Source organism: Ruditapes philippinarum, unplaced genomic scaffold, assembly GCF_026571515.1.
Source record: "Ruditapes philippinarum isolate M1 unplaced genomic scaffold, ASM2657151v2 ctg1479_1_1_1_1, whole genome shotgun sequence".
NCBI classification, from domain to species: domain Eukaryota; kingdom Metazoa; phylum Mollusca; class Bivalvia; order Venerida; family Veneridae; genus Ruditapes; species Ruditapes philippinarum.
This window is the reverse complement of record NW_026862628.1, coordinates 146,426-171,565: the sequence shown is the minus strand read 5'-3', so window position 1 is coordinate 171,565 and position 25,140 is coordinate 146,426. Positions and strand designations below refer to the sequence as shown.

The 25,140-nt window shown below is 31.3% G+C and overlaps 1 protein-coding gene across 4 annotated transcripts in view; it reads right to left on the bottom strand.

Moving 5' to 3' along the window:
• LOC132719622 (chondroitin sulfate N-acetylgalactosaminyltransferase 2-like) overlaps positions 1-25,140 on the bottom strand; it is a 51,047-nt gene that overhangs the window by 7,719 nt on the left and 18,188 nt on the right. For 2 of the 4 annotated variants that reach the window (XM_060703418.1, XM_060703423.1), the window contains exons 1-2: positions 14,300-14,420; positions 2,443-2,496 (exon numbers count right to left, since the gene is read on the bottom strand). The gene's annotated coding sequence lies outside the window, so the exon portion shown is untranslated. Of the gene's footprint in view, positions 1-120; positions 289-2,442; positions 2,497-14,299; positions 14,421-25,140 lie in introns of those variants that run through there. The other 2 variants (XM_060703420.1, XM_060703421.1) reach the window with 2 other exon arrangements.

The following is a 25,140-nucleotide window of genomic DNA, read 5'->3' as shown; positions in this document are numbered from 1 at the left end:
TATTTATCATCAGTGTTATTATTTATGTCAATTTCTTATTGGACACAGCAATTATATTTAATAAACAGATTTAAAAATAAAAAACTACATTATCAAAACAATATACTTTTATATACTCACACTGCCAATAACACTTAAATCCCAATGCTTCAAAACAGATAAATTAATTCACATTTCAAGGTAGTATAATATAATACCAGAAGATATCCACTCCTGAAAAAATCCAGATATCATTAATAATGCCTGGAGATTTAACACTGGTAAAAGTCAAATGATAAAAGAAATAATCCAACAACCCTGTCCTTAAATTAACAATAAAATTTAATAAAGCCCGACCAGGAATAAATAACTACTGCTTTAATCTTATAAAACACTTGTTCCATACACTCTTTATTTAAAATAGCTTACTGGGGATAAAAAGTTTAAGCCTAATTTCTTAAACTTAATTTAGCACATAGATCTGTTTGGCTCGGTATCACAAACAAAATGATGGTATAGCGTAAGTTATTAAAAGTCAACGAATGTCAAAAGTTAACATAGTTATGTCATTCCGATTTGCTTTGGTCTTCACTAAAATTTACATTTCTACACTCCAGTAAAACCATAAAACTTTCACTCGCAATTTGGACAGTAATAAAGTACTATACATTAAGTTAAAAGTTACAAAAATACTGACTTGTTGACAGGTCATACTTACTACATAATTAATTGTCAATATGCAACGATGCTTGTTAATTATTGTTGTTGTTGGGTTTAAGACAAAGGTCTTATACCAACATTCAAGGAAGATGATAGGCCCTCCATTCATTATTTCAGGCAGAGAAGAACCACCAACAAACTCATGCTGTAAAGCATCCCTAATTGAAGACGAAATGACTGGCAAAAGCAACATTATACCCAGTATAGGTTAAAAAAATCTTTTACCAAAATTCTTGAATACAATTGCAGAAACACTAGTGTACTTGTCTAATGTATTAAAAATTTAAGTTAAAAGATCTTTTTAAATGCCAATTTATTTTATTTTTCAGATACACCAATGTTTTCTAATATCCTCAGCACCATTTAAAAAGGAGAGCTGTCAGAAGGGCAGAATGCTGCACTATTTATGGTAACTGACAGTAAAACATGGGTCATAAGGAATTCACAGTTTACAAAGGGGAGTAATTCAGCTTAAAAGCCACAATACAGTTATCACTCATTACCCAAAAAAATTTCATGAAATATTAAATAAATATGTTCAGTGGTTGTGCTCAATGGTTGTAGACATCTAGAGTGCCTGTTTAATTTAAAACTATTATCCAAGAACTTTCTATATGTTCAGAAAGGGCTACTATAATTCGGTCACAATCTATGCTAGAGTTATTGTTCCTGAATAATAACCGACAATAATGCTACTGTGAATAATTTCATTTGCAAAAAAGTCAAACCTTAAAGTGTATATTCACCAGCGTGATCGAGCATGGATCCATCTGTTCTATAAACAGCAAAGCTAAATGATCTATTTTGACTTTTAAACTCCTTACTTATGAAATGTGTTATATTTAGGTATATCTTACCAAAGGCCCGTTTATTTTAAGGCTTTTATATTGTAAACTTAAAACTTAGATATATATTCATGACTAATGACTTAAGCTTAAAACTGACCATTTAAGATAATTCTTTCGCAAATAACTGCACAATATTTATCTATCATATTTGTATATCTGTGACCATATAGGTTTATGTCAATAGTTTTACGATCTTCGATCTCAATGCGATCTTAATGCGTTTCATCTGTTTGTACATTATACAGTGTAATGTTTCACATCGGCAGAATAAGAATACATGATTAGTATCGCAGTTCTTTGTCTCTTCACACATCTTTGCTAATTAATGTTCATTTATCTGCAGGGTTTGGTCACAATCAAAATAGTGGTAACAATTGGATGGTAAAAGGTACGAGATAATGGACCGATCACATGAAATTTAAGTCCTTGGGCAAGTTGAATCCTTGCGAGTGCTAACAATAATAAATAATCTTGACTTTTCTTTGTCACCAAATTAGAGTTAGGATGGCCTGTACATATATATATTACAAAAATCTTGTAAAATTACAAATATCTTCAATACGTTCCACGCTGAAATCTCTGAAACTGCTTAACCTTATCATGCTGAATCTTTCAATCTTGACAACACCGTTCATGTTCATCATTTTTAGGGAAAATAGCAAATGACCAAATCTGATGCATGAATATACGAGTTGACTGGTCTGCACTGGTGACATGGATGAAATCAGTTGATGTTAGCAGTCTAAGTGCTAAGAGAGTGATCAAAATTCAAAGCCCAGGGCAAGTCCATGATATAAGTTTAGCAGTGTAATGATTAATTGCTATATTCAAAAGAAGTACCTAAAGTTAGGACAATATATGTGACTATTCAAGTCGGAATAAAATGTGTTCAAACCTTATTTATATAATTTTCCCTGAGGTTTCACAGCAATGCCACAGGAGTCTTCACCTGAAAAGAGAAGAACAACAAAATGATATGGAAGTGAAATGACAGGAGCTGAAATACAATAAGGTCATGAGGATCATCATAGTATAGAAATGTGCAAATGGCCACCTAGTTGTTACTGCCGATAAAATTATTCCAACGGTCCCAGGTCAGACTGCATATTTTTCCTCGCCCTGGACATTTTGATACTAAAATCCCTAAAACAAGCACTGGACAATTCTAAATTCAAAGAATGGCAAACTAAATAATACAAAGCCATTGAATAAATTCAGCAGTGGTTTAAGATTATTCTGTTTCAAGCCTGCATAAAATTAACTGAATTGTTTTACGCTTTACATTACTGTTAACACATTAAACAATTTTGTCTGAAAACTAGAGTCAGAGGGCAAATATCACACTGTAGAACAGTTACAGTTGAAATGTAAAACTATGGTCCATAGCATGTCTTTCATTTAAAACATTTGGGTGCTTGTTGAACAATTTTTTTTATTTGATTTACGACCGACCAACACAAGGGGACTTCAGTGAAGAGACTTTTCTATTTAGGGAGAGGTGTGTAACAATTGTACTTAAATTCCTATTTCCATATCACCAAACTCCTAGTATGTTTACTCAACCAACTTAAGATGCCATTATTTAAACATAAAGAAACACTTTCCCATTATGTACAGAAAAAAACCGTTTTAATCGAGAATATTAGAGCAAACAACTGCAGCATGGAGTATGCATTTTAAAATGATTTACATGAGATGTAAATTGATAAATGAGCTGTTGTATATGAATAATGTTCTGTTTATTATTTGTTCTTTATCATCATATACAAACAAGAACTCGAAATAAGTACCATAACTCTCACAATAAAAGTACCTGAATGCATGTAAATTGTACATAAATCTGTGAAAAAATTAATAAAATACAGTACTTTTTTAATACAAGTATTTCAATCCAGGCACCATGAATATTCAAACCCGGAAGCAATAAAGATAATTAGAATGAATTATATTTTATGGTAAACAAACTAAAAATTAAAAAGTTTAATATACTGAATTTATTTTAATTTGATTGTGTAGGAGGCTAGAAGCTTTTCGACACAATTGCTCCAAGACGTTCCTGGAACAAACCAGTACTGAGCAATGAGTGTAAAGTTTCTTTCCCAAGAAAAGAATGGCTCGCCACCTGACGGCATTTGAACCCACATGGCTAGAGGTTCATAAATTAAAAGTCTGACACAATAACAACTCAGCAAATTTCTGGCACTTTTAAAACGAATTTTTAACTATAACCAAAACTTCTTAGCACTTAAAACTACATACATGTAAACCATTACATTTTTAGTCATGAAATTAAGGAAAAATCAAGTAATTCATCAAAAACCAAAGTGAAATGTTTTTGGACAAAAAGCCATGTGATTAGGAAGGGGTATGTCAATTTAACATGTTTATATTACATTTATCATTCAATAGAAAGGGAAAACACAGTTTTCAAAAATATGAATAAGCATGGTTTACTTCTATCTGTACACAGTCATGTACATGTAAGTTCCTGGATGCAAAACAAGAATTGTCACTATGCCTGTTATAGCATATGAACAAGTCAACGAATGTTTTTATAAGGAGTTGCAAGAGAGAGAGATAGAAAAATTTATGGTATATATATTATGTTTGTTTGTTTGTTTTGGGTTTTACGTCACATCGACACAGTATAGGTCATATCGCGACGTTCCAGCTTTACTGGTGGAGGAAGACCTCAGGTGCCCTTCCGTGCATTATTTCAGGCACGAATGGGTACCTTAGTAGAACCACCGACGTTCCGTAAGATATATTATGTTTATGGGTAGACATAAAAATTATTTTGTTTACATTAAGTATATATTTTTATACAAAATGTATTTTTAGTAATAGAAAAATAATTGAAATACCTAAACCAATGATTACCAATTATTTCTTTATTTCAGGACAAAAAAAAACCCCTAAAATCATGCCTATATCTTTTAGATATATCTTAATTACCACATGAAAACATTATACAAAGTCGGTCAACTTCAAACTTTATCAATGTTATTTCAGAAAATCTCATTAGTGCTGGAAGACTGATTGTTAACAGGTATAATGTGCATGTTTAAAGACTGGGTGGTACCACAAATGTTCCCTCATCATGCAATCTTGCTTTCTGACACTTTAAATAAGTGCAACACCCACTCTATTCTTTATTTCAAGACTACTGGTTCCTAATTCAAGAGAATTAACCAAAAATATGTCTAGACTCCACAAAACAATTTGTCAAACAATAGAATTTGAAAAATATAATGTATGTATACAATATCTATTAAAATTGCAGTTTGTACTGAAATAATATTTCTCTTTGTTATTATCTAATTCCAGTATAGAAAAATGAGTTAAATTATAATAACTCTTTTGTCTATACACTGGAATCAAATAATATCTAACTCTTTTGACTATACTGGAATTACAAAGCATATAAATAGAAAAATGAGCATCAAAATTTCATCAAAGCATAATAACATACAAATCCTACATGTATTATTATGCATTCAATTAACAAAGGGAAATATCATATTAATGCAAGTTTCATGAAGTTGACTCAAGCCTGATAAGTGGAGAAATAGAAATGACAATGAATATTGTCATTAATAGAACCTTATTTTTTGTCAAAAATACATCCTGGACACACTTTGGTTCCCAATGGTCTCTATCACTGTGTTTGATGTTTCATCAATTTCCTTTTAAATTTATATATTTCAAATTATTCTCCTGACAGGGGCATCCATGGCCAAGTGGTAAAAGGTCGTTGACTTCAAACCAATTGCTCTTAATTCCTGTGCGGACATTGGATTCTTTTATGCTGTAGGAAGCTTTCTATCTAGCTAAAGGAAGGATCATGGTTCTGTTCCTACCTGAAATAATGCACGGACGGAAACCTGAGTTTTCTCCACCAGTAAAGCTAAAAAGTTGCCATAAGACCTTTATAATATGTTGGTGTGATGTTAACAAACAAAAATTCATTGACAGACAAGGCGGCTACTATATATTGCTCCATATTCAGGAGCATAATGTAAGGAATGTTATCTAAAGCATTATAATATCACCATTATTTTTCACATATTCACTTGATACTGTGATTGATGCATAAATCTAGAAATTTAATTTCAAACATTTGGAAACCGATATGATAAAGGGCCACAACTCTATTAAAAAATCAAACCAGAACAGTCACGTTTACTTGATTGAGATAATATATATTAATATAATATCATATCTTATAAAGTTAAATATGGCGACAATTGAATCAGCTTCTATAATGCATACCATCTTGGGCAGGGGTGTGTAATTTGAATAAAATGATAAATACACTATTCAATGTTACAACCTAGCAATGTAATCAAAAAGTACAATTAATTTTACAGTAATGCTACACTCTGATATTGTGTCATTTCAACTTATTTGAAAAGAAATGTTTCCCTTATTTGGTAGCTTTAAGAGCATGACTCATTTCTTACTGTCCGAAAAAGGTTATCTACTTGTTATAGTTCAAGTGCGGTATTTTTTACAGTGGGGTAAAATACATAATTAAAAATGTTGTTGACAACCTCTTACAACAGATATGAAAGGACGTAATCTGTTGTAATCCGTCTTGAATTATTATACTCTCAAAGATTCAATTTCATGTCTTTCACCCTGGAGAAACTTGTTATTACTGAATTAAGTTAGACATTCTGACGGTTATTTCTTATTTACACGTATGAAACAGTAGAAAGTCTGAACTGCAGGAGCCCAGTGAAATATAACGCCCATATAATCACCTTGCTGAAAGGATTAGCAATGGGCTATCAAGTTTTTTGGTTCTTACACGGTCCTCAATGAATGAACTGTATCACTTTTTTCAATTAAAAGAGCAAATAAAGTTACGATCCTTGACAAACAAAATATTATTGACGCAAAAAATTTCAATGCATTGTGTCAAAAGAAAAGTAAATATTTCGCTCGAGGCCAGTGTCTAAAGTTTTTATCACATCTGGTTTTTTTTCTTAAATAAAACTATAAAAAGTATGTGATAAAAACCCACCATAATATATCCAATCAACAGTATTTCTTCACATTGTTTTCGTAACAGTTCAGATAAAATCTTCATTAATAATTTACTTACATCAAAAATATGACACCCTGTTGATGTACATGTTTTTTTTGTAACGTGGTTATCTTGAGTAAATAATTATTGATACTGCAGTTGCAAAAGATAACAACTTTTGCATGAAATGTGTCCATATAGTATTACCAATTTTCAACTCAGATTAACATTTTCATTTCTAGACAACTTAGTTAAGTTTAAACATACTGATATAGTTGTTGCAAAAGATAACAGTTTACATATGAAATGTGTCCCTTATTTAGTTGATATAGTAATTATTATTGTCAATTATGATTTAATTTAACATTTTCATTTTGTAGACAACTTAGTTTAGTTTTAACATATTTTTTAAAGCTTAATTGCCAAGCAAGTTCTTGCAACTGACATTAACCACTTTCAAGTCCAGTCTTCCTGGAACCAACCAGTACTGCCTGATGTCATATAAAGAATCATGGTTGTGACCCTAGTGGGGCTAGAACCCATGATCCCTGGGTTGAGAGGCAGACACCTTAACCACTTGGCCACCACTTCCCTTTAGACAATTCTGATGACCCTTTCTAGATGTCATTATTTTTTAAAGAACTTTTATTCCAACTACAAAACTGAGTAAGTTGTGTATAAAAATTTCTTCTTTTTTTTTCATGTTCATTAATAAGGGCATAAAATAATAAAGGCATGTGTTTCAAACTCCCAATAAACATTACCATCACTTAGAAGGATTAAGTTCTTACAAGTGCACCAAGCACAAATTGATTAACTTGTTATTTAATCCACAGCTCTTGCCTTTAATCCTTCACTAACTGATAATCTTTTTCTTGGCAAATTGGAACATATCTTTTTTACATCTTTAGATTCAACTTCAAGATAAAGCCTTGTTTAAGACTTTACAAGAATTATTTATTGCCAGAGCTAAATATCAAACAAGATTCAGCAGGTACAAGCCAAGCTACATCAACAAATTACACCATTAAATGAAAAAGCCTTGAGCTGAACAAAGGTGTCTTGCTTCACATTTTTTTTTTTTTTGTAATTTTACCTAGAAAACTAACAAACATCTGTAACAAGCTGATTTTCATCAAACTTCAACAGCTCTTTTTTCTATGAACCAGCACTACCACTGACATGCAGTCAGCACTTGTAGTAAATTCTTATCTAAATCAGCAGATTAGAATCTAAAAGCCATTTCAAACGACTATGGCCACAAAGGAGATAATTATATAAAGATTTAAAAAAAAGATTATTCTCAGAGGTACATGCTTCTCTACAATATCAATCATCTTTATGTACAGCATTATGATTAAGAAAATGCTCAGAGCTTAACTCTTGAAGATAATCCTCTAAGATATACAAAAAGATTGATTTATTGCAACAAGGGTAACCTATTAGTAATTATCATTTCCATGAATTATCTTGAAATCCAGCTAAGGGCTAATGGATAATATTTCTTCACTTCACTGAAGTATAATTATAAAACTTTAAACAAGCATGCTCCTTCCTGTGAAACATCTATAAAAGTAATGGATAGTATTTCTTCACTAAGTATACTTACAAAGAGACATAATACAATTAAATTAAAAAGGGGCATAATACAACTTACTTATAAAGTAACATATAAAACACTAACTTATAAAGGGACATTATGTACCTAACTTAGAAAGGGATATAATACAACTGACTTATAAACAGACATATTACAACTAACTTATAAAGGGACATAATACAACTAACTTATAAAGGGATATGATACACTAACTTATAAAGGGACATTATGTACCTAACTTATAAAGGGATATAATACAACTGACTTATAAACAGACATATTACAACTAACTTATAAAGGGACATAATACACTAACTTATAAAGGGACATAATACTACTAACTTATAAAGGGACATAATATAACAAACTTATAAAGGGACATAATACAACTAACTTATAAATGAACATAATATAACTAACTTATAAAGGGACATAATACAATTAACTTATAAATGAACATAATATAACTAACTTATAAAGGGATTTTTTTTTTTTTTTTTTTTTTAATGTGTTTATTTAAGGTCGCCGCCGGAAAGCCCATATGGACTGTCGGGCCATCCTAGAGCGTCCCGCCGAGATTTTTTCGTCGATTTTTTCCAGCTTTATTGGTGGAGGAAGACCCCAGATGCCCCTTCGGGCATTATTTCAGGCACGAGCGGGCACCTGGGTAGAACCACCGACCTTCCGTAAGCCAGCTGGATGGCTTCCTCACATGAAAGATTTCAACGCAAGTGAGGATCGAACCTACAGCGGTGAGGGACCTGTGATCTCAAGTCAGCGACCTTAACCACTCGGCCACGGACGCCCCTTATAAAGGGACATAATACAACTAACTTATAAAGGGACATAATACAACTTACTTATAAATGAACATAATATAACTAACTTATAAAGGGACATAATACAACTAACTTATAAAGGGATATAATACACTAACTAATGAAGGAACATAATATACCTCACTAATACAAAGGGACATAATACAACTTACTTATAAAAGGATATAATGCAACTAACTTATAAAGGGACATAATACAACTAAATTATAAAGGGACATAATACAACTAACTTATAAAGGGATATAATACACTAACTTATGAAGGAACATAATATACCTCACTTAATACAAAGGGACATAATACAACTTACTTATAAAAGGATATAATGCAACTAACTTATAAAGGGACATAATACAACTAAATTATAAAGGGACATAATAAAATTAACTTATAAAGAGACATAATGTACCTAACTTATAAAGGGACATAATACAACTTACCTCTAAAGGGACATAATAATTATAACTTATTTATAAAGGGATATAATTATGCAGGAAGTTAACAGAAAAATTGATCAGCGAAAGACAAATGATATCAAACTGATTGTATTGTCAACAAAAAGATCATCATAGAAAATTAGAAATCATGTTCTTCACTGACAACCTCTTAAGTTATTTGACCTTATAGGAACAGAGCTAAGTAATTTTAGCAAAAGCTACAGTAGTCATTTATATATTAAAGGTAGCATCAAATGAATCAACTTATCTATTTAAAGGCCCATATAACGTTTTATATATGTATGTGACAGCACTCATTCAGATTCTTACCTCATAGTATTTAAAGGTCCAGTAATGCTTGCATAAAAATTCAAATATTCACAACAAAATCAAACCTCTGAATTTTGATACATAATATCAATTGAAATAAAGTCATATCCAACACAAATCTTTAAACAAATATTTCCAATCATACTGCCCGAGTTGCTACAAAAACAACAAACAAAACACAATACCCTTACTACAATTTTATAAAAAGTACTATTGAATGAACTTATTAACAAATTTGTTCATTTATACAAAGAGACAAAATAAGGGATTTCAAACTAGGATTTAATGGCCAGTTTGCATGGGTAAGTTCTTAACTTTCATTGAAATATGTCTGATCTATTGGCTTGTCCCCTCCCCCCTTTATCAATAAATCTGTATTTTAGTTGTTTGGCAATATGAAACCTAAAAGATCAAAGTACATAGAAGAGCCCCCCCTTCGATCAAATTTCAATTTCTTTGGACATAGGAATTTTTTTTATTAATTTTAAATTGAGGAAAACAGAATATTTAAGAAAAATAAACACAAGAAGTCAATACAAATTGATACAATCCACAAAGCAGAAATCAATCCACAAAGCTGATATAGATAACATTTTTTAAAACATTGTCCACAAAGTTTAAACATTACACAACCTACAAAGTGGATACAATCCACAAGGTTGAAATAATCAACAAGGAGAAAATTATTTTTCACAAAGTAACCTTATTTACAAAGATAAAAACAACCAACAAATTAACCCAATTCAGAAAACTGATCACCAATTCACTAGGGAAAATAAGAAATTAAAAGTTGAAGCAGCACACTTTTCTAAGTACAATTTTATAAAGTTTGATTCTCTTGAAATATTTTGACATGCAGTTTTAAGAACCTGTCTTAACTTGATGACAATAAATTGTTCATAATAATAGTCATTTTTTTCTCCAAGTTATAACAAAAACTGTACATAGTTTTCTTTAAAAAACAATCATACAATTTTAATTTTTACTCTTACAGATCAACCATTGGTTTCAGACACTTTTGCCATTAATCTAGTATATCTGAAATTGGTTGGTTCATTTAATGGTAATAATTTTAAATTGTATTATAATGATAAAACATTGCTCAACTAGCATGTGAAACTATCAACCTACCTAAAATGCTCATTACACGATGAAACCCTAGATGAGAATTGTTGATGTTGTGAATATCGTCTTATGTATTAACCCCTACCATGCTGTAACCAAAATAAGTTAGCCTCTGCCACTAGACACTAGTATAGATCTACACCAGGGTTCCATTGCAAAACTGATGATAAAAGTCAGTGACTACCAATCATTATCATCTGCTAGATATTGCTACTAGTTTGAAATCCATCAGGCAGGACTTTTAATTCATTACTGTAAACAAATTATATAGAGGAATTCAGTGCCCACTGACCAGTCATTCTTGAAACTATATACAGAAACCCTTCACAAAGCTAAAAAGTTGCCTTATGACATTCAAAGTATGGTCTATTTAAACCAAACACCAAACTATTCAAAGCTAAACAAGTGAATGACAGCCTTTATAAGCATCATCAGACAAGAAAAAACAGCCTTTACAAGCATCATCTAACAAGGGAACCAGCCTTTATAAGCATCATCAAACAAGGGAACCAGCCTTTACAAGCATCATCAGACAAGAAAAACAGCCTTTATAAGCATCATCAGACAAGAGAAACAGCCTTTATAAGCATCATCAGACAAGGGAACCTTAGCCTTTATAAGCATCATCAGACAAGGGAACCAGCCTTTATAAGCATCATCAGACAAGGGCACCAGCCTTTATAAGCATCATCAGACAAGAAAAACAGCCTTTAAAAGCATCATCAAACAAGGGAACCTTAGCCTTTATAAGCATCATCAGACAGGGCAACCAGCCTTTACAAGCATCGTCAGACAAGGGAACCAGCCTTTATAAGCATCATCAGACAAGGGAACCAGCCTTTATAGGCATCATCAGACAAGAAAAAACAGCCTTTATAATCATCATCAGACAAGGGAAACAGCCTTTATAAGCATCATCAGACAAGGGAACCAGCCTTTATAAGCATCATCAGACAAGGGAACCAGCCTTTATAAGCATCATCAAAGATTTTATAAGATTATTAAAGCAACAGGTCAGATAGACTCAGATTTTGTCAACAATATTGAATTTCTATAGATTCTTTAACCTTGTAAAATCTTTCTTAAAAACAACTGTTTCACTTCTTTTTTTTTAATATCAAAATATAAACAGTAGTTTTGGGGAAATAAAATATAAAGTAAAAAAAAGAGCAGGTGAAAATAATAAAACTAGATGTAAATGATCCGTTTGATTTTCCCTATTTCCTTTGCTTTTATTATAATTATTCTGCTTCCCAACCAATCTAATATGTAACAGGTGCTTGTCTGACAACTGCCAAAGCAAGCCAACTATAATAAACAAACCCTAATTTAAGTAATTAAAACACAAACTGTCAGGTGCTCCAATTGCATGGGTGGGGCCTAGGAGAATCAATCTACAGAAGCAGGTCCTGCCATACAAACCTACTTAATATCTACATCAATTGGTTGGATTAGCCCAGTAACCCAATTCTTTGATCAAATGTTTATTCTAATGAAATTGGGGGATGAAGTTGAAACATTCTGTCATTCTGAAACTGTTTTGCTGGTCCAATTACTTCGGCAAAAACGTCTAGCAATTATCATTTGGACGTTTTTTGTTTTGTTTTTTATTTCAGTAAAAAAAAACATCTATGATGAAGAGTTAGCATATGGCCCTTTTCTGAGCCAATCAGAAAGCTTGAATTTTAATAACTGAACAATGAATCTTCCACCTACCACATTGTGATAAACATTTCCTCAACATGGCTTGAACAGTTGGGTGGAGCTTTAAAAAACATTTATCACAAAATATTATACTTTCAGAAAATATTTTAATATGTTTGAAACAGTAAAACTTGTACAAAATGGAACCCCTAGTAGCATGTACATGTAATGATGCCAAAGTTAACTATATGTAACTTAATAATGGCATAATTTGATAAATTTATGCCAGTTTTATAACCTGACCTTGACCTTTGTGATGATATGTAGAAAAAAATCTTATGAGAAGTTAGGAAAATACATTTGGGTCAGTATTTGAGAGATGTCATTATATCATTGCAGCATTGACTGCAATGAATAAGGGGGCACAACTGTACATTTTTCATTACAAATTGAAGCCAGAGTTATGTAACTTATTATTAAGCTAGTTTGGTATCATTTTACTCAACAGAAGCTACCTGATTTAAAAAAATCTTAATCTAAATTTTGGTTTTAAATTTTTTCAAGATGTTATATTTTTCCACTCAAATGTCACTTTTGTATCTTTATTTGTCTTTCAGCCTTATGGCCTTTGTTAAAATATCACATTTTTCCGTAAAATCACTACATTGCTTCTTAAAGTCTTAAATTTTTATAAAGAAAAGTTAACTTACAAAAAAATATAATTATGTAACAGTTTAAGTCAAAACATTCAACCAATTTTATATTACAATATTCACACTCTACACTTATAAAATAAACTTACTTTGATTTCACAACTGTCTCAATATGAAAGTTTGGAGGTCTAAACTTTAGTCTTTAAAAAAGTTTTTTTTTTTTTTTCAGTAATAAAAAAGCCCCAATTTTTGTAAGTTCTTAAAATAAGTTAAAAATAATTATAATAAATACACTGTTAAACCTTAAGAAATATAAATCAGTACTTACCATTTCACATCTCACCAAAATCTCCATTAAAATTTTATTAAGTTTAAATTCTCTCAGATCTTTATATATATATCATATAGTAACACGTAGTAACCCCAAGCACATACATGACATTTACAAATATAAACAACATAAAATAATTTACTTATTTTGGAAGCATCATGACATTATCTTTGAGGTCTTAACCATCGCCATCTGGACAATGCAAATAGTTTCCCATACTCAATAAATAACTTACAGACGTACAGAAAAAAAAATAATACATTAGCCTATGTGTATTTTATACTATTATTATTATATATATAGACGACAAGCTGCGAGTCCAGTCTCTCTGTCTATGTATGTATGTATGTACTTATTATCTATCATACATATTATTAAACAATCATGATATTTTCCCATACTCATCATGAGTTAATATCTGAATAAACCCTAAAAAAATCCTGAAGTTTAAACCAATTCTCACACATATTATTTTATAAACCTTAAACCTTGTTTTTTTATTTTATATTTTTTTTTCTTTAATATTGCTTACAACCTTTAATTTTCTGATAAAAGAAATAAATTTACAACATAAAAATAATGAAAATATAAAACATTATACCGGTAATCTTTAATTCCTTAATATATATAAATTCAATTTGTTTATAATTTTACATTTCAATTTTTGACTTTACTCCTATTAACAGTTTCAATTAAAGAAATTCAAATTTCAAAAAAACATCTGAATGAAAAAATAAAATGAAACCATAATTTTTACTCACAGCTGAACGACAGACGCATCCATTCTAACCGAAGAATTAATTCCGACTAATGAAAAAGACATTTATACCACCTGTCAGTTTTGTAACAAATCGGGTCCAATATGAGTGTCCCATTCAACGCCACTTGTCACCAGCGTTTAGTAACACCCCATAAACCCCTTATTCAGCATAATTCATGAATAAACGGACAGGTAAAAGACTCGACCCTAGCAGGGGGTTAAGGTTCATCACACCTGCCAATAACTTAAGTGAAAAGTTTTAATTCCTACTCAACATCCTTCATGATGTCATATTTAAACACCTTAAAATTGCACCCGTGATAAAACTTATTAGCTAGATATCAAAATAACAACAATAATGTAAATGTTACTGAAATCACTGTTATATAGGTGATAACCAACCAGATAATCTACAAGATCTATAGATAGCGCAAATTGACACAGTCTCGGGCAGTTTACATTCAATACAGTGTCAAAGTGACACCTGACCTGACCCATGTAGCCTAACCGTAATACAACACCAGTTTAGCATTATGCACATTTAGCCCTAAACTTGCTATTAATGACACTGCACAACAATCAAATAGTAGCATTTAAAAAAATCTGCATATTAAACCCCTAGCCTGCGTGCGGCAAATGATTTTACCCATGCAGCCAGTGTAGACCAAGATTAACAATTAAGGGTTATTGTGTGGTAATTAAGATATATTTAGAGTGGTAAATTAAGATATATTTAGTGTGGTAAATTAAGGGTTATTGTGTGGTAATTAAGATATATAGTGTGGTAATTAAAGGTTACATACCACAATTTGATAGTCTATCAGTCAATGTGAAAGTCAAAAAAATTTTCCAGTCACAAGGACTGCCAGGGATCCTTAGATTTATTTCAGGCCCTGATGATTTTTTCACAGCCTAGACTCTGAAAGGTATTTTTTTGTAGGGGTGGGGGAGGGATATTGCCATTATTATAAACAAAAATATTGAGCAAATATGAATTATCCGACTCAACTATAAGATACTATGAAAAAAAATATACAGAAACATAATAAATAAAACATAAACATAATTTACAAGAAAACGATACATCTTTCAAAGGTTTAATTTTGAAGATTGGAGAAAAAAATATGTTTTGGTAAGGAAATTATCCAAGACAAGATGGTGGCTTACATTACTTAGCAAAAACTGGTTGTATCTTGTGGTGATTTTGGTTATCTGGGTCTGTGAATACAAGTAAAAATGGAAAAAAAGATCGATCTTGGAAGTTTTGAATATTTTAGAAGGCCAAAAACTGTTTCAAACTGGCTGAAATTTTATTCGGACATGAGGACTGACTGTATATCGAAATTTATCTCGGTCCTCCTTATTTTCAGTTACGAGGTCCGAGGACCGACAAACTTTCGCACAGACTGGTCTATGCAGACTACACAGATTTAATACACAGATGCCCAGGCTGACCTGGCGGAAACCCAGTGATAAGTGGGAAATGATAAGTTAATTTTTAAATCTATGATTTTATCAAGATTAAAATTCAACTGGTCAATGATTTGATGAGTTGAAATGAAGAGATTTATAAACTCTGTGATGTTTATCACTAGCTTTATGTCAGATTAAGACATAATCCATAACCTTTAATCTTTACCATCCTGATCCTGTATCATTCTTTTTGTACAACTAAACCATTAAGTCAGGAGTTGTTTGTAAACATTAAGGTTCAAACATTTCTACCACTATAAACATACGGGCAATCTTGGCCAGTTTTTTCTGCATTCAGTTTTATTTGAGCATTGAAAACTTTGATCATATCTGACATTATGTATTTTGACATTTATAATCATATTATTTGAACATCTGCAGTGCTTCTAATTATTCTAACTTATACTTTTTTCTATTGTTACATATTAACTTCTGCTAAAAGCCAGTGCTTGGGACAGGGTAGGGAATATATGGTAGAGGGAGGGGTGGGGGCTTTAGCTATGAACAACTTCAATATGCTATACAAGGCCTACATGTAATTTCAATTTTGCCAGTTGCCAATTTATTTTCTTTTTTTATAATCATCATTCATACAAACATATAAATGTGAAAATATTAATTATTCAACGAGAACACTTACATGGATATGCATTATGTCCAAATAAACCCTGTTCTCATAAATAATAAGTAAAAAGTGTTTAAAAGACTTAACATCACTTTATAGGATCTATCTTATATATTTTTAGTCAGTAATAAAATGGCATCACACCATTCATTAAATACAGACATATACCAAGGGAGGGTCATAAAATGGTTTCATTCCTGTTAATATCATATTATAGTAAAAAATAATCTAAAGGAATTACATTTTAGCATCAGTTTATCACTATTTACACATACAGTATTTAAACATCAAACACTCCACTTTTGACCCTCTAATCCTTAAGACTTAATACTTCGCAAGTCAGCCTCTTGACTTAATACCCCAGACAAATAAAATATCCTGATATTTTGTCGGCCTAAAGTCAGTGAAAAACAAAAGGCAGTTCAATTTAACTGGTTGAAATCTTCCCTTGTACACATTTATATACTAGTAATTGTTTAAAGACTGATTCAAAATAGGAATAGTTTTGAGTCACTGCTATTTGTGAAGAAGAGCACTTAAAACAGTTTACAGTAAATTATGAAGAACTTAGGAGTCAGTGCCACCTATTAACTTACAAAATGATCAAATTATCATGTAGGCAATACATTTATTGTATTTATAAGAAATCAAAATGGGAAAGTTTGTAATTTGACAACAGTTTAAAGTATTAGAAATGAATAATCTACCATTTCATTAAAATTACCTTCAAAAACAATAATTTTACCATGCAATATTGAAAAGCATGGTTAAAAGAATTTCACAGCTGCATCATTAGGTTAAAAACATCTAATCATTATTACTAAGTCTTATATGTAGTTTAAAATGGAAAATAAAATATTTTGTATCCAAAACATTCCTTCCAAACTTGTAAGAATTCAAACACATGCACTCACAAGCTTCCATCATTGGTGTCAAGTACTAAAACATGTACATATGGCAGTTAAAAGTGAACACAATTTATACTTCCACATCACTAATTTCCTTTTTATCACAAACAAGAAATGAATTAAAGTTCTTAAAAAGTACAAAAATTTCCAGCATACCTGTAACTACCATAAAGTCCAGTAGAAACCAGTGCATACAATGAACTATACATTACACAGGTCATGACCTCTCAACTCTTTATCAAAATATCCTGTAGAAACAATTACATGTACCTTCTTTACCATTGGCTAGATCCCTCTATCAAAAGTTAACCATATCTTACACTCAAGTGGAGGACAATTGAACCAAGAGAGGTTAATTAATTTAATTTTCCTGTTATCCCAAATCCTGATAATTCTTTATAGCAGTAACTGTTTAATATGTACATTAAAGAAGCAAGCTTACTCTGACAAAAGTTTGGATCAGCGAAAGATTATTTAAAGCAGCATGCCTCCTGATTTATGCAAATTTTCATGAAAATTTAAAAATGTATTTGAAAGTCAAATATTGTGAAGTTGAACATAGTAATTTACACATTACATAACAAATTATGGCATTTACAATCCACATAAATTTTCCTAAAAGATGTCAAAATGTGTAAAAATAGCCTTTACTGCATAAGTCACGCAGTAGCAATATGGTAATAAATACTGTAAAATCAGTTATAAATCACAAAAACATGTAAACTATTACTTGAATCTTGAATCGTTTTATTTTTCTTAAAATCTTACATTTTTTCTCAATTTTGATTTTATTGAAATATTTTGGGCTCATCTGGTGGCATGCAGCTTTAAACTTGCCTTCCTTACTATTGAAATTGAAAACATCCAGTGTCCACCAGGAATATTAGCTATGTAGATGAAAGGTTTTATCATCTCTCATGCTGAAAATTCCATGATCATGATTTGCCAAAAGAATGTTTACACAAGTGATGTTAATAAAATATCTGAATAGAAGCAACTGTCTGCATCATAAAGTATTTCTTTGTTTTTTTGTTGAGTTTTATGGGGCGCCAACACTGTTTAAGTCACTTGGCGCTGAAACAGGAAATATGATTTTCACTAACCTCAGGTGTTACAAACTCAAAAGCAACACCAGGGGACAAAAAGTATCTCACCAGAGTGCTGGAGCTTTTAAAAAGTGATGCAATGAGTCCAGTTATTCGAACTTATTTAGTCGCCTCTTATCATCATGCAGGGATAAACGGAAGCTCAACAATTAAAGTCAAACCCCTCAGCTACAAGGTGCATCAAGTATTTACATGCACTATGGAGACCATGACTAAATTATATGTTAAACCCTTTCACCATAAGGTGGTCTGTTAAAACAAAATCACAGTAACAGAAATGAAGTAAAATACTTAAAATCTTAAAAAGGATGGAGGGATACCAAAATATTCAAAACCTTTTTAGCATTGAAATGTACACTGAATTCACTGTGAAATTTGTTCCTTGCTTGAACAATATCCAAGAGTTCAGTTTGACAGCTCCACAGACCTATTTGTCACCTTAGTGAAAGACTGCACTAAGATATGACAAATTGCTTGTATTGCACTTCTCTGCAGTCTGACCTCTCTCTCTCTTTTTAAAAATTTTGTATTTTGATCAAGATCTTTTGAATTTACAAAGGACAGACAATTCAGCTAAAATCAGAACAGACAAATAAGCAGAAAAATGTTACAAAATTAAGAATTTTCTGAACTCTGTACTTACCATTCAGGAAGGATTTATGTAAGTACATTATGAATCAACTATAATAATGTATATTCCTAAACCTCGTCAGAACAAGATAGAAAAGTATGACAATAAATGAAGATATCTTTTCTCTACACTCTATCAATTATTAGCATGACCTAGCTCAATCACATTGTGGGTCATTCCCTTTTCATTGTAGATTATAATTATACATGTTGAAATAAGGACAACCAATGTAGTTCTATTTAAATTTCAGTTTCATTTAGCATAAGAAGTGATCAAGGCGTCTGTCTTCAAACTCTACTTTGGTTAGTTCATGGAAGCCCCAAGGTTTCAATGTTCAAATATTTTATTTTTACATTCAAACTTTTATCTTTATCAATTAAGCTAAATGTAACAGACATGTAACTAAATAGAAATAATATATCCATATTCTGGGATTTTAGAACAATGGAATAAAACATCCAAAGCTTCAGTAAAAGGTTCCTATTTTCATGAAATTTATTTCTGCATTCACCGATTATTTTTTTTGTTTTAATGTACACACCAATAGCATGCATATATACTGTTCTTCACGGATAATGCTGCAGTTTAAAGCCAAAAAAAAAAAATGTTAAAAAACAGCCCTAAAATATCAAAATACAGAAAACTGCTAATAAAACACTATTGTAAATCTCCTATTTGATATAAACTATGGAACACTTCAGTAAAACATTACCTTAATAGTTTTCAACACCATTATAAGAAATCCAACTACAACCGACTGTTCATCAAATTACAAATCAAGTTCAAAACTTTGTATCTTTTTAACACTTCCCCAGAAAGTTTTTTCCTGTGGCTGAATATTCAGTAAAAGCTTTATTGTTTAGATAAAGATGTCAGATATTTTAGAAACACCAGTTCCTACACTAAAAACCTGTAATGAAACAATAAATATGGGGCAATTAAAGCAACGGCCATAAAAAAAACACCTAGAGATAAAAAAAAAGGCTTACAAGCGATCACTTTGGATAAAATTGTTATGACAATTTCATTACTATTTCAATTAACAGATAACCTTTGAACGTTTTTGAACATGGCAATTCAGTTGTAGGGTTTTATGTTATTACATAAAGTTATGACCTAAAGTACTCATAATTTGTTGTTACGGAACCTTTTCAAATAAAGATAAAGAACTTGTAGGAGAGTTTTATAGATTATTTGGAGTATAAGAAGTTGTGTAACAAACTCTCTTATTGCAACTTCTCTGTGACCACCATGATGATTTCCGGATTAATATTTTCACAAGTATTAAAAAAAAATCACGGTATAAAAAATCTGAAGCAACAAAGATCTTAATATTTCAATATAACTGATTAAAAACTTAAATTTATGGATTCTAAAGATATTTAAGTTGTTTTAAAAATGGTTTATTGGTAAAAAGAATTATTAAGAACATTAAGGAATCATAACAAAATATTAACCCTCAATCTGTAGAATTTTTTTAAATAGACTTATCCAGTTTCCATTTCGGAGATATCAAAATCAACATTTAAAGGAACTCCACTGAGATCCTGAAGTCTAAAAACATAAAATTATAAATATCAAGTGAAGCACTTAAATTGGTAAAATCTGCAAAGGATACTAAAGAATTCTACTCGGAATTAAATTAAAATTCCATTTTTGAGTTGGTCTTTGCTCATTTTTACAACACTTCATTTTTGGGTCATTTTGCCCAATAAAAATGGTTAAATTCTGGAAAAATGGGGAGAGGGAATGACCTAAAAATTTGCATGCAAGTTATTTGTCCAGACTTACATTTATTGGTACAGAAAAACATTTCCAGTCCCATCATGTAAATAAAACAACAACCAGTGAGTCCCTTTAAAGTTAATCAACCTACACTTAAAATGTACAGCCTGGTCAGACTAAACGGATGTGTAGAGTCTATACTGGTGTCTTAGGCTAATCACTTCTGGTTTCAACATTAATTATTTTTATCAAGCTATATTTGTAGAAGAGCCTCCAAGACTGCTTTAATCTGTTCATATCAAGAGCTTTTGTTAAAATAATTTATTACTTTAATTAAGCTACAAAAAGTTGTGACTTTCAGTCAGACTGCACAGGAAGTCATGTGAGCTGGCCCGACTATTCTCCTAGCAAAGGCAAGTTATTTATTATCCGCACTATCAATTCAAGGGTTAAACATATAAAAATCTAAAAAGGACCTTCAGTGTGACACTCTTGCCTAGATAGCAAGAGTAGATAACTTTAATAAATAACTCAGAAGTTCAATTTAAGCCAATTTATCAAATAAGGTTACAGTGTTGTCAATTTTTTATTGAACAAAGTTTATAAAAAAACACAAAACTTTTACCAATTTTACCTAAATTGATCAGACTAAATCAATATTCATTACCTTTACTGCAAATAATATAAATCAAGTTATTACGATTGTCCAATCAAGTGCTCCTTTCCTAACAGGATGAGAAAGCAAATTTCTTCAAATTGCGGCAGAAAAAAATCGGGTCGAAAAAAATCACAACAAAAAACCTGAGGATAAATCATTTTCTAGTGTACATAATTACGATAACAGTCCTCCGTCATTATTTAAATGAAGATAAAATAAAATATAAACACACTCCACATTTCCCAAAACATCAGGTTGTATTGCAGTTTTTCTCCTTTTTATCATGAACCACTGGCTTTTCTTCCAAGTCGGAGTAAAGAGTTTGCAGACTAAAGTCTGAAGTTGGATTAACTCAAAGAGCGGATAAAAGGGTAAAGTTTTAATCAGGTCTGTTATTAATGTGTGCAAGTTGTCTGCTGCAGATAATTTCTGCGAGCTACTACTTTGATGCAACTAACATCACATGGCAGCTTTGAACTTTTTTTTATGTGAATATAGTTGTTTTTGAGGCTGGAGCTCACGTAACTGAGAAAATAGGTTAAGTTGTACAAACATTAAAGTCCAACTTTTATTCACTAAAAATTATATGCCATCATTAAGTATTATATATTCTAAGACAATATTTGGCACTGAAATATTCCCTCGACAAACACTATATGAAAACAAATAAAATTTCCATGTACAATTACGCAAGATGTACAGTTACTTGATCTTTTCTTTTGTTTAAGTGAGCTTATATAGTTTTAAAAAGATATAAGATGGACTTCCTTTCAAAGAAAACTTGAGAATGACTCATTATATTTCATAGTACAGAAATATATCAAACATTGTCATGCTATGCTTATAGAAATGAAACATATGCTTCTATTCATCACAAAACATTTTGCTTGGCATGCTGTATTTTTAAAGACAAAAAAAAACGCACTTTAAAACGAAGCCATTAGTCTTTAACAAAACATATGTCGGGTGGGCCATATTCTAAATATTTATACAAGCTAACTGCAACTGTTTTATAATGGTGTATATATTCTGACGAGCCAATCATTTGCAATCTGCAATGATATCTGACAAATACATTCAACAAACGTAGAGTGTAATAAAGGTGTATCCGTAGAGTGTTCCGGCAGTTCTTTGATATCCTGTTTTTTATCTGCTGCACTAACAGTCGTAACTCTAACAGTTGCTAAGAGAAGATGTCATACAATATTATAGTATCAAAGACTTACCTTAAGATTATGTGTGATACAGCAACATCAAACTTGTATCATAGTTTGGGGGACTTTCTGTTAAAATCAAAGTGCTGAATGCACTGAATGCTACCAGAGAGACATTAAGGCTTTTTCAGAAAAAGAAAAAAACACAAAAGATATAACAGAGACAATTTGTTGATGCAAGTTCGAGATTTGTAGAGCAATCTATTTTAGATGTCCCAATCTGATATCATTTAGATTTTCTACTTTCAAGCAGAACAAGTCCAAATTTTTAAATACAGAATGAAATTTATGCCTCAAAACTCAAAACCATGCAAATAAATTTCAAGCATAATACATGTGGGAATGTTTATTAGAAGTGCTTCGTGTTATATCATAGTTGGCATATAGACAATAAAATATTAGTCATTAGTATTTTTATTTCTCTTGGATATGTCTCATTAAAAATATTTTTGGTTAAAATCATCAGCAATTAATGGTGTATTTTTTTAGATCTTTTCTTCATTTACAAGGTAAAGATGAAGAGGCTAGAGCACATCGTTTTAATTTTAATTTAAATGTGATTGTCACTTAAGCATTACAGTGTTTGGTTGTCCCTTTCAATTTCACACTAACTTCCATTTTCAACTTGTTTGCTTCTTACAATTGTATAAAATTTCTTAAAGTATTAGCAAACAAAGTAAATATCCGCTCATTATTACATGTATAATGTGTACTACCTAATCGCTTGTCCGAAAGTCAGCACAGGTGATGTAGTGGTGATTGGATAAAATCTGTTTTTAGAATAGTATTATCTCCAGATCGAAGGCTATTATATACTATCACAAATCACATTAGCAGGTTCGACAGCGGTAAATCGTTTCAGCAGTTATTTGCATATTGCGCAAAAATACTACGGGGCTACAACGTTTTTATCAATCAAATTCATTTATATTTTAACTTGGATAACTTAATTTGAAATTGAAAAGGCTAAATATGGAAGTTTTTAAGATATTCCGACAAAGTATGGGAGTTTCATAGGATCAAATGCATGTACTATTTCTTGGGCTGTTATTCGGTTGAGGACACTTGCTGGATTGTAGCCGACAAATTCCCTGAAGGTGCGTCCGTCGCAAAAATCGTATAAGGGTATGCATATACGCACAGTGCGTTAACTGACCAGGAGTACAGGTATTAGTTCCCAAACATGCCCATGGATAGGCTCATTTTGTCTGGGGTTTACATATTGTGACGACAGAGAAAGGGTTAGCGATAGAAATATCATATTCAGATGCTCATTGGTAACTTTTTTCTTGGGTTTCATATTATCATTATGACAACAGGGAAGGTGTTTTTAGTTTTGCCTGTGATACAAAAGAGAAAGAACATCAAACCACTCCGCAACAAACCTCATACAAATCAGATAGCCTTGTATTTCAATGCTCTTTCTATTACTTATAACATTATGCCTGAATGGTAGAGATCTTTCTATCTTTCTTACTATAATACCACAACAAACTTGGTGCTAAAAGGACTTCTTTCCCCCATTAAACCATCATTAGTCTTTGTCCAATAAGAATGCCTATATTTGAAAACTTTAAACAGTTATTTTGCATAAACTGTCTTCAGTAGCATTTATATAACCATTTATTTAAACATAGTGTCTATGTGAATAAACACTGTGCGTGCCTTTGTTAAATTGGTCAATGACTAAGTTAAATAGCTTTTACATGGCTACAGTTGGTCCTACATCCCTCCTTTTAGCCTTTAAGTTGTTTGGGTTTTTTTTCTTTTAAGGGTCTTTCTATTACTTGTTTAAGCAAATAATAATAATTAGCATAACTGTGACTAAATGATGGCAAATTTGTCTTTTTAACAAAATTTAATGGAATCATGTTATCCTGAATTCTGGACCATGGTCTATTATAGACTATACAGATTCATAGTTTCTAATAATTGTTGCAATTCACTGACAATGTTGTTGCTAGAAAAAAGTATTGCTGCAATTAACTTTTGTAGTGGCTTCCTTGGCCAAGTGGTTAAGGTCAATGAAACTGCTTGCCTCATGCCACTGTAGATTTGAGCTGTGCAAGCATCGTGGGATTCTTTCATGTGAGAAAGCTATCCAGCTAGCTTTATATGGATCTTTGGTGATTCTGCTTTGGTACCCATTTATCAAATTGTGACTCAAATAACATAAAGGGACACCTGAGGTCTTCCTCCACCAGTTTAACTTGAAAGTCGCCATATGACCTATAAACTGTGTTGGTGCGACTTAAAACCTAGTCAAAAATAACAAAATAACTTTCAATGTTGTAGCAAAAATGAAAATAATGGAATATGTTTCATAGCTTTATGGTCTTGTTTTGAATTATTAATAATACTGGCTTTACAAATAATGTAATATAGCCTGTCCACATTTTGTCCACAATTATATATAAAGCACCAATTTATCATTCCACCTAGTGACAAGGCTTTTCTAAAAACTGAGTTCCAAGAACAACAACAAAAATATGAAACACCAAA